Below are 10,132 nucleotides of genomic sequence, written 5' to 3' on the forward strand. Positions count from 1 at the left end.
GTGCTAATAGTTGGCAGTATGCTCAAACCCAGTAAAATTAATGAGAAAATTATTATGGTAGAGAAAGACCAGTCAGTTTTCATCTAGCGCTTAGAAATGATGGATCTAGGATAAAACTGCCTTCCGTAGGCTTTGGGTTTGGCCATGGTGTTTTTCACAGCCAACCCTTGTTGTTCAGTAACCTTTCAGTATCTAACTGAGCTTAGGAAATCTTTTGATATGTTTTCTAAGAGGGGTTGAAGCTTGAAGCTTATGTGCTTTTGTTTTCCCTTGTCTCAAAATGTGAAAGAAGCATTTATGATAATAAATCCTTGTTTGCATTCAGGTTGTCCTTTCTTGAACGCAAAGGACTATTCATCAGCACTCTGCATCTCGTTGCTCTTTTCAGTGCGCTCAAGCGTGTCTGGAGAGGGGCTGAGGTGCCCTTGGCTCCACTGGAAACATTATGTCATCATCTCAACAAGATGTTGTGATGCCAGGAAAGGATCAATACTTTGATGAGCAGCTGCTGGCTCAAAACCACAGTGTTATTTGATAAAGGACTGCTTGGAACACTTGGCAAAGCATTTCCCATGGTATGAAGCTTTAGGGACTTGATTTGTCTCTCTGCCTAGGAAACTGAGTTGATTCATCTGTAAATACGTGTCTGCCAACCTCAGATAACAAGAAAAATCACACCTTCTGCCCACGTTAGGCTTCAGCCTTTCAGCCATTTCAATAGTGTGCTTTCTTTGTGAAAGACTGTGTACTTCACATACCAACAATTAATTCAGATGGGAAGGGAGGAAAAGATTTTCACCTTTTTCCTGCTGTCGACACCAGACAAGCCCAGCATTAGCCCGTATGGCCGCCCAGCCCCAGGCGTGCTGTGTTGCGTGGGGTGTGAGGGCTGGCAGCCCCACAGGAGCTTGGCTGCCAAGGGGAGTTGTGCCATGGTCCTTCCATCCGCCCCCCACCAAGTTCCCTGCCAGGCGGCAGTGCCAGTCCCACCAACGCTGTCTGCCCCAGGGTCTCCCGCTGAGACAAACCAGGGCAGCCCCATGCCTCTGGGTCAACGTTCTGCGAAAGGCAGGACAGTTAGAACTTAAGGGCTCTCCGTTGAAAGGAGTTCAGCTCTCTGCTCAGAAACAAGTCTCGGAAGAGATTAGGGTTGTTCAGGGTGCTAAAACGACATTGCTTTGGGTAATACCGCAACTAGTAAACAACAATCAAGTATTATGCAACTGGCGAGTAAAATGGATTTTAAAATAGGGCTGGCAAAACCATTTAGACTCTTTCTATCCTCTTCATGCAGTCAGAGATGGCTGTAGCAGAATGGCTGTATGGAAGTCCTGGAGCTCTGTAGGAACTGCCTGTCATCTCAGGGGAAAACACTGCCGGACTAGATATTGCAGCTTCTTTTAACCCTCCTGTTGGCCCAAGTCCTAAGTAAACCAATTTGAGGATTTAGATACCCGAAGACAAAGAATTATTTTTGTGAAGGCTTTTTTCTTTTTTAGTTGAAAAGGAAAATAATGAATCCAATAATCTTAAGAAATAAGGAAGAGGAAAAAGGGAGGGCTCAGCATCTTTTCATGTTATATAGATATGCATATCACTTTTGACATTGATTTTTTGTTTATACTCTGGTTAATAAGAACTCAGGATGCAGTGTAGTTTTGACTGCCTGAATTGTTTTAACAGAGAGAAGTTGCTCATTGGTGTTAGCATAGTAAACAGATATTTGCCTTAACAGAGGGCAAGCTTAACAATGTCAAATCATTTCTATTATACTTGTTCAGGTCTAATTTGTCAAAAATGCTTCCTGGTTCTTCCTTGTGTTCTGGGATTCCAAAAATCTCAAAGAATTCATGTCCATTCTAACTTAATTTAACTGTTTTATACCACTACTGAAACGTTGATTAAAACATTTGGATTGTAAGAGCTTCAGATTTATTGACAAAAGTGTTGCTTCATCTCATTTTCTTCAAACCCAGACAACACAGAACCTGCTTTTCATTTGGAAACGATGGGGTTCTCTATGTCTGGAAGGCAGGAGCAGCCTGAATACTTATTTCACGTTAAAAGAATTGCTCAGTGTTTGTTTCCTATTTTGTTTCTTTCAACAGTGAAGCCATATGATCTTTTCCTCTGGCGGAAGAAACAGGCAAGAAACTTTGTCAGCGCTGTTGTGAAAGGCCTTTCATAGCATCCATCGGCTCCCGCGAACTTCAGTGGGATTGTTCGTCTCTTTCACACCAAGGAAAAAGGATCAATACCTGAAAGGTCTTTTGTAGGCCTAGGAGTCCTGGAGAAATCAGCCCGCAATAGGCATCTGTGATTCTCTGAATGTTTATTCTTCCACGCAGCCTTTTTTTCTGTCGCCACCTGCTCCTCTGAACTGCATTGCTATAGATTTTTCCCTGGCAGGTAGGCCTCCATGTACACATACACAACCCCAAGGAGGAACTGAACCTCGGTGGTAAGGTTTCACACTGCTCTGAGAAATACAGATTTTTATAAACAGTCCAGGTACAGATATTATGGTTTCTAAGGACTGTAACCTTGAACAAAGACATTTTTTTTCTTTGAAATATTCTGACAACTTTTATAGCAGCCACAAGACAGAATAGCCTTGTGTGCATTTGAGAGAGGACTGCGATTTGTGACTTGGTCCTTTTCTGTTACAGTTCGTCTATTTCATTTGTCCTCTATTATGCAATAAAATGAACTCATTGTAGCATCACTGTGTAAGTGGCTTTCACTATCATTTCACACAGGATAAATGTTTTTTCTCATCTAATAAAAATACCTCTTACTATCCCTCATATGAAAATATCGTCAAAGCCCACTGTCTGGGTCTGTTTTCTGTTGGCAAAGTATTGGACTTTCAACATAGTTTTTCCTATTGAAGGAAGCACAAAATTCAGGAGTGTCTTCCCACCTGCAGAGGAGGATCCAGGGAATGCTTTTCTTGTCACCAGCGTTTCCATCCTGTACACTACAGTAAACGGGGTTTTGCAGTTACTGATAATTCCTCTTAGAGAAAAAGCAAGCGGTTTCCTCTGAGGTTGCTATTAATACATCATTATGAGATTATGATAAGAGGTCTCCCTGGAGTCTGCCAGCAAAACAGCTGTTGGAGCAGATGAGTTGGTACTACTCAGTGCTGTAATGTGCTGGTAATCTCATTCTTGAAGATCAAGTCAATTAACATTTGCAGCATGCCCAGGTGTCAGTCGGCTGAAGACCAAAGAGTTCTGCCATGATGTTTGAACCTGACATTTTTTCATATCAACATGACTACTGGGCTGCTAATGTGAATCTGCATTTTTGGAACTTACCTACTTTGATAGTCATATTACTGTATTAGGAGGCAAAGTCTGTGTATTACAGGAATTGCAACACTGACAACATTAAGATTATCATTGAGAAATTATAATCTGGAAAAGGGGAAAAATAGTCCTTCATGAAGTTTGAAGAGCTCATCCTACTCCAGCCCAGAGTCAGAAGTATTGCCCTTATGAATAGGAGGATGATTGGAGGGGGGATTTCTGCTTGAGATGAGTAAAAAATTCTGCATGTTTGTTTATCTGTTTTTCAAGTGGTTTTTTTTTTTTTTGTCAATTCATATCTTCCCTGTACACACTTTCTGGAGATTTAGCAAAAGAATATTGACTTAAAAAAGGATTTTTCCTAATCCTATGCTATGATAGCTGCGCCCATACAAACCCATATGAAAGCTTCTTGAGCAGCAGTAGTAAAAACTGTGCCAAATATAGTCAGCTGTTTACTTTCGAGCTAAGCAGTGCTGCAGGGATGTTGGCATATGGCCCCCACTATTTGAAATCTGAGGAAATCCCCACTGGGCCTGAGACCAAACACTTTCTTGCAGCCATTTGGTGGGCTTTTACTACTGCGGTGTTTTAAAAAGCTGATGGTTAGCAGCCTCTCACTGCTCAGGAATCCAGCTGAGCTGCTTCACAGACTGCTGTTCAGCTTGCCTTGGTTGCAAACACAATTCAGCCACTCCCAGCTGTGTTCTGCCCACTTACAGCAATGATTAATTTCTTCCCAAGACTTCAATATAAAAGTCATCTGCAGTGAATGATGTGCAGCGCTTCTGTTGCTCTTTGCTGTGTTTTTTTAGTATCAAGGCAGTGAATAATTTCTTTTTCACATTAGAATTTTCAGAAATGCTCTCTCTTACATCCCCATTTTTATTCTAATGGCCCTACAGAAGCAGGCTGAAAACAAATCTGTAACTGAAAAATATGTTTTTATGTAAGAGGCATCTTTTAATCTCTTTAAACAGGATATACTATGTAGAGATTAATACGTAATTAGAACATATTAATAAAAAAATGCTCATAAAGTCTAAATAAAAACTGCTTTCCTTCCTGATTATTCATTTTTCACCAGTTTGGTGTTTGTAATATGTGTTTATTCTGAGCAGGGCTCAGGACATTATAGGGGTTAACACCTGATAATGCCAGTAAAGGGTAGAAAAATTGATTATAGACTGTGAAGTTTGTAGGCCCAGCACCTTCTACATTTGTTCAAAATAATTATGGGTGTCAAAAGTAGCATCCCCCCAACTTCTCACAGCAACTGCACTGCTGCAGTTCAAACTAGTGCCGCACCATATAGAGAGGTCAACTGCACTGCTGCCCAAGGAATGAAGAAGTATAATGATTAAAAAACATTCATGTTGAATGTCCTAGAATATTGTAAGAAAGAAAGCTTCTGTAATTGAAACATGTTCCAACAAGCCATGAAACTACTCTGAAAGTTGCATCATTTTGCATCCAAGAAAAAAATCTTACGATCTCTTGAACATCCACTGATTTGATGAAAGATTTTAGCCACCCAGAAATGAGCTGGATTTTGGAAGTATGATGGAAGGACCTGGCTGTCTAAGACAGCTTTCCTTGGGCACCGCCAAGGTCAACAAAATTCCAAGCCAACCATTTCTCCAAAACAAATAGTAGCAAATGAGATTGCATCTTAGGGACTGCATTGTTCGTGCTATTTTGTGCATTTGTGCTGGGCAGTGCCCTAAAACAATCAACAGCGTTTACTTCTGAACTATTCCAGGCTACAAAAACTCATGTAGGATTTGATCATTCACTAGTAGCCTGCTCTAAACAAGATATTTAGTTTGCAGGCTGATTTTCTACTTCTACTACCAGTTTGGAAATATTGATGACTCCAAGGAAAATAAAAGATTATGTTCTAAAGAGGAAAATACATTATGCCATTCTAATTCACTGGTAGAAATAAACTTGAAATTCAATGTGCTTATGCAGTTTAGCTATTACATCAGCTTGAAAGTAGCTTCTTTGCCAAATTAAAGTGACACAGCACTTCTGTGCTTACCATGCTCCTGTATGAGTCAGAGGTTTTGCACAGAAGATGCATCCACCCATGGGTTTCTGCTTGTGGAAAACTGCCACGAGAGAATTCTGTGTACCTGCTCTTAATGAAATAATATGATACCTTTTTGGTTTTAGTCGCATTGATTGAAGGCTTATTGAGTCATTAATAACAATGTCCCAACAGCACGGGGTAGTAGGTGTGGTTTAGATAGACTACATATAAGTGACCAAGCAATTCCCTTACAGTGAGCTGGAACACGCAAAAAGGAGGATGGATGGTAAGATAATACTGCAAAGATATCCTAGAAGGACATTTGACTGAACACATCCTGCCAGCTAATGCTTCTGGATTCCTAAACCAAAAAGACGAATCTTCCACACAGGGTTAAAAGTCGCTGATGTTAACACCTACCTCCTTAGGGCAACAACATCTTTGGCTCTGACACCATGATAATGATGAATGTGATTCTGATTTCACAGAACTGCCATTTCACCAGCTGTCCATTACATCTTTCAATAAAAAATAGATATGAAAGGAATCAGAGACTCTATACTATTTACATAAGGTGGTGTAGAAGATCATTTGTAGGAGCGGACAAATAAGCAGTATGTGTGGTGGATTGGGGAAGAACAAATCATGAGGGAAGTTACACAGCCAAATACTGATGCTGGAGAGGGTGTCTCTGTAGATTCAGTCCTAGATGAGTTAATACAAGATTTACTTAGGCATGATAATAGCTTCACCGTTGCAAAACTGTTAAAAAACAAGATACTTTTAATTTGGTGGTTAACAAAATGTTTCTACATTAGCTGCTGTCTCTTGAAGGTATTGAGTTATCAACTTAAGGGCATTATAATACAGCCGTCATTTTGCTTGAAACCTGTTTGGGTTTTTTTGAATACTTGTACTGTACCAGGAACTTGAAATGCAGTCATGAAACTATGAAATGGCAAGTAGTGGCCATTCTGCCAGTTGCCCATGGAGATTTGGAGCCTGGAAATTCCTCAAGTGATATACAAAGGCAAGTAAAGGCAGGAGAGGGTGTGGTTTGGTTTTGGTTTGTTGTTTTTTTTTTTGTTAATATAATGCTTTCTAAACCATGGAAGCTATTTTACAAAGCAGTGGAGCTGATAAAACTATAAAAGTGGTCTGGCCTAGTAGCCCTGGGCCAAATCTAAGTTTTGAACATACAAGGTAATTGGGTCTACATTAGCAACTTGGTTCAAAGCAGTAACACAGTTTTGAAACAAATCCCTTGATTTTCTCAATTTACTGTGTATTAGTTCAGTTCTGAGGACAGTTGTGGTACGTGTGAAACAGATTCTATTTGGAAGGAAAGTAAATCAGCAAGGTTGCTTTGGAAGTGCTGCAGTGCTCTTTAGGAACTACAGCACCAAAAGGTCTTCCAGTTTGTGCATATCACTTTTCCCTGATCATTGAACCATCTATGTAGTGGAGATGTTTGGTCCAGGAAATTAGCTGACGTCTAAATCACAGTGAACCTCCTGAGCCTCATATAAAATGGAGATGTTAGGACCCTTAGCTCATTTTGATTGTACTTCTAGTAGGGGAGAAAATGTGTCTAAATGATTAGAAGTTCTCCTGGGTAAGACATTAATCCCAGGATTTAGGTGAGACAACTGAGGTCTCCCTGCTAAAGAGTGTTATCAGACGTGGGGAGTGACATTCAATTGCCTAAACCTGGGCATTTAGTGTTATTTTAGCTGTGGAGCAGCTGTAGGGCATTCACCCTAGCTACCAGTTGCTGCTTCAGAAGATGTGGGTCTTTTCTGAGGCCCTGTGTCATATCTGCTCTCCCAGACAGACATCTTGGCTACCCAAAGCCCTCTCAATTGTCTCTCGGCACTTTGTTTTCAGCAAAGTTCAGGGTAACAATGAGCTTCAGCACCCAGGTGTGCGCTAAACAAAAAGATCTGGGGAAAAAAAATCTAGAGCTTTGAACGATGAACTCCACAAATCAGACCAGGTTAGAAATCTAATGGCGTCCATGGCTTGGGTCCAGACAAGACATTTTGGTGTCTGTCCAGAAAGTGGGACAGGCATAGGGAGTAATGGTGAGGACTTTAATTTGAGGTCTGTTTTACCCACAGGTGTTTACGCTTTTCCAACGAGCAAGCTCATACATCTGAAACCAATTTCAGGCAATACTCTAACATTCTCATTAGGCTCTATCTCACTTTCTGTGAAGCAAGCATTATTTATTCTCATACATCATACTCTTTGTACAGCTAAATAGGTTACCAGAGAGAATATAGGAAGGAGAAACTTTTAAGAATTCTAGAAATAGCAAATTAAATTTCAAAGGTAAAGAAGTCTAGCTGCCTTATATTTAAATTGTTCTGAGGTGTGAAGCAGTGGGAGAGTTGTTAACATCATTATTATACAGTGAATTTGGAGATTCAAGTAAATGTTTTTCCACCTGGCTGTACACGCATACCTGCACACGTACCCACACGCTTTGTAGTCATAGTGTCTTCAGAGAGTGAAAGGAATTAAAGTCTTTCTTCAGTTTTATTTTACTGTTACTCCTGTTGCTTTTCACCTCATAGTTTTCAGAGAGCCACACTGGTGTTGAGTCAGTTACATAGGAACAGTTTTTGCGTTTTAACCCAACTTGGAGCTGTGTTGCTGTCGGCCCTGCTATGTGTCTTTCTTTAATCAACCGCACACAACATTGCTGTCTTCTGAAACAGTGCATTGTGAGTATGAGGGTTCGTGCTGGTAAAAAAGGGAAGATGTAGGTTTTTGTCTCCTCCCGCTCTTGTCCTGTTTGTAGTTGGGCGCTGATGGGTTCTGTAAAGCCTATAGTTGTGTTTCTGTTTTTAGTGAGACAATCCATAGCACACTTCTCTATTTCTCTCTCTCCGCTTCATGTTCTATCCCACAGTGTTTCAAAATGCTTCCTCTCAAAACCAGAACAATTTGTGATGTTGAGATTATGAACCATATGGCATAGTGAGTAAGTCACACATGTTTTCTCAGTAGCCAGTGGTTGCTGGCTGTGAAAGGCACAGATAGCATTACATTAGCTTCTGTCCTAAGAATTCTAGTCACACTCTCAAAACTTGCTTAAAAACACAAGAGGAATGAAATGTTGTACAAATCCATTTTGGACTAAACATTTTTTTCAACTTAGTACCACTTCTCTGGTTTCTATTATAGTTGCTGTTTTGGCCATTCATAGGTATGCCCATCCTACTGTGACAGAGGAGGAAGTTTCTCACAGCTAAATCTAGTACAAATATGTTATTGGTTCAAGTCTTATTATTGCATTTCTTTTTCTAATCAAGGCAAATAATCTGTGATTAACAATGTAATCTCTTTTCCTGCTGCATTGCTCTTATAGATACAACCATAAAGGCAATTGGTTTGAATGGTTCCTTTGCACTTAGGTTCTTTTTCAAAACATTGATTACTCCTAATTGTAATTTCTTAGCCACAGTGATTTAGAATTATGTCATTTAGAGTCATGATTTTCACAAAACTATTCACATTAAACCATCTTGAGAGAGTTTGGAGGTGATTGATTTTTCAAAGCTTTGCAGTGAAGTTTGATTCATAGTTCTGAGTAAATGAGCTGGTTGGCTAAAACCCTGTGCAATCTGTTGAAAATGTATCATTTTCATCAAAATATACAATTTCTACAAATTGCATTTAGAATGACATGTAGACTAGTCAACTCTAAATACGCATCCAATAAAATGGTGTGCTCCCAATTAGTCAGCCTTTGCCACCTGGCAAGACAACCAGATTACAAATATTTATCAGGTTACTCTTCAGTCTTTGATTTTTCTTTTTAGTATGTTCCGAACTATCCCCAGGATGACAGGCATCCCTTTGGACAACTATGAACTCAGGTACAGCAACATTCCTTTGTTTGTTAGAATTAAATATTTAACTTCAGTTACAAAAAGATCTTCTTTGTTCACCATTGCCCTCTTTTTTGGGTAGCTGTGTCTGATTTTATATTCTGTTCTTAGCTTTCCATTTAATTTTGATACCAGAAAATCAAAAAGAGGGGGTGCCAATTCAAGTCGACATGCGTGCTGAGATGTCAAAAGGCAGAATGCAGAAATAGCTGTGCTTTGTGGATTTTATGCTAAGTATTGGCATGTATTTGCATTCTAGTATCACTGATTCAGACAACTTCATACCAGCTGTCATCATCTGTACCTCAGTAGTCAGCTGAAAAACAATCAAAGTTAAAATTACTCTATTCAGACAAGCAGCTTCAATCCATCTTTGATCTGGTCGTTCAGAATCACAGTCTTTGAAAGAGAATTTCACCTGCATTTCTAAGCATTTACTTTTAAAATATTGTACTAACCACAAAAAGTAACATCATTAACAGAGCTTTAAACTAGATTCAGAGCTTTAAACTAGATTTGAAGGGGGATGGGGATAGATCTGAGCTTGCTAGCAAAAAGCCTGAAAGCAGCATGCTGGCACTAGATTTGGAAAAGAAAGGGGGTGTAACCGGGCTCCTTAGGAATAAGTCTGGGGGTGGCAGAATTACGGCTTCCTCCAGTAAAAAGGAGAAAGACCAATAGCCCAGCTGAAGTGCTTATACACTAATGCACATAGCATGGGCAACAAACAGGAGGAGCTGGAAGCCATTGTACAGCAGGATAATTATGATGTAGTCACCATCACAGAAACGTGGTGGGATGACTCGCACAACTTGAGTGCTGCAATGGGTGGCTATAGGCTCTTCAGGAAGGAGAGGCAAGCAAGGAGAGGCAGGGGGAGGGAG

This window comes from Charadrius vociferus, unplaced genomic scaffold (genome assembly GCF_000708025.1).
Source record: "Charadrius vociferus isolate BGI_N301 unplaced genomic scaffold, ASM70802v2 scaffold363, whole genome shotgun sequence".
Classification (NCBI taxonomy): Eukaryota; Metazoa; Chordata; class Aves; order Charadriiformes; family Charadriidae; genus Charadrius; species Charadrius vociferus.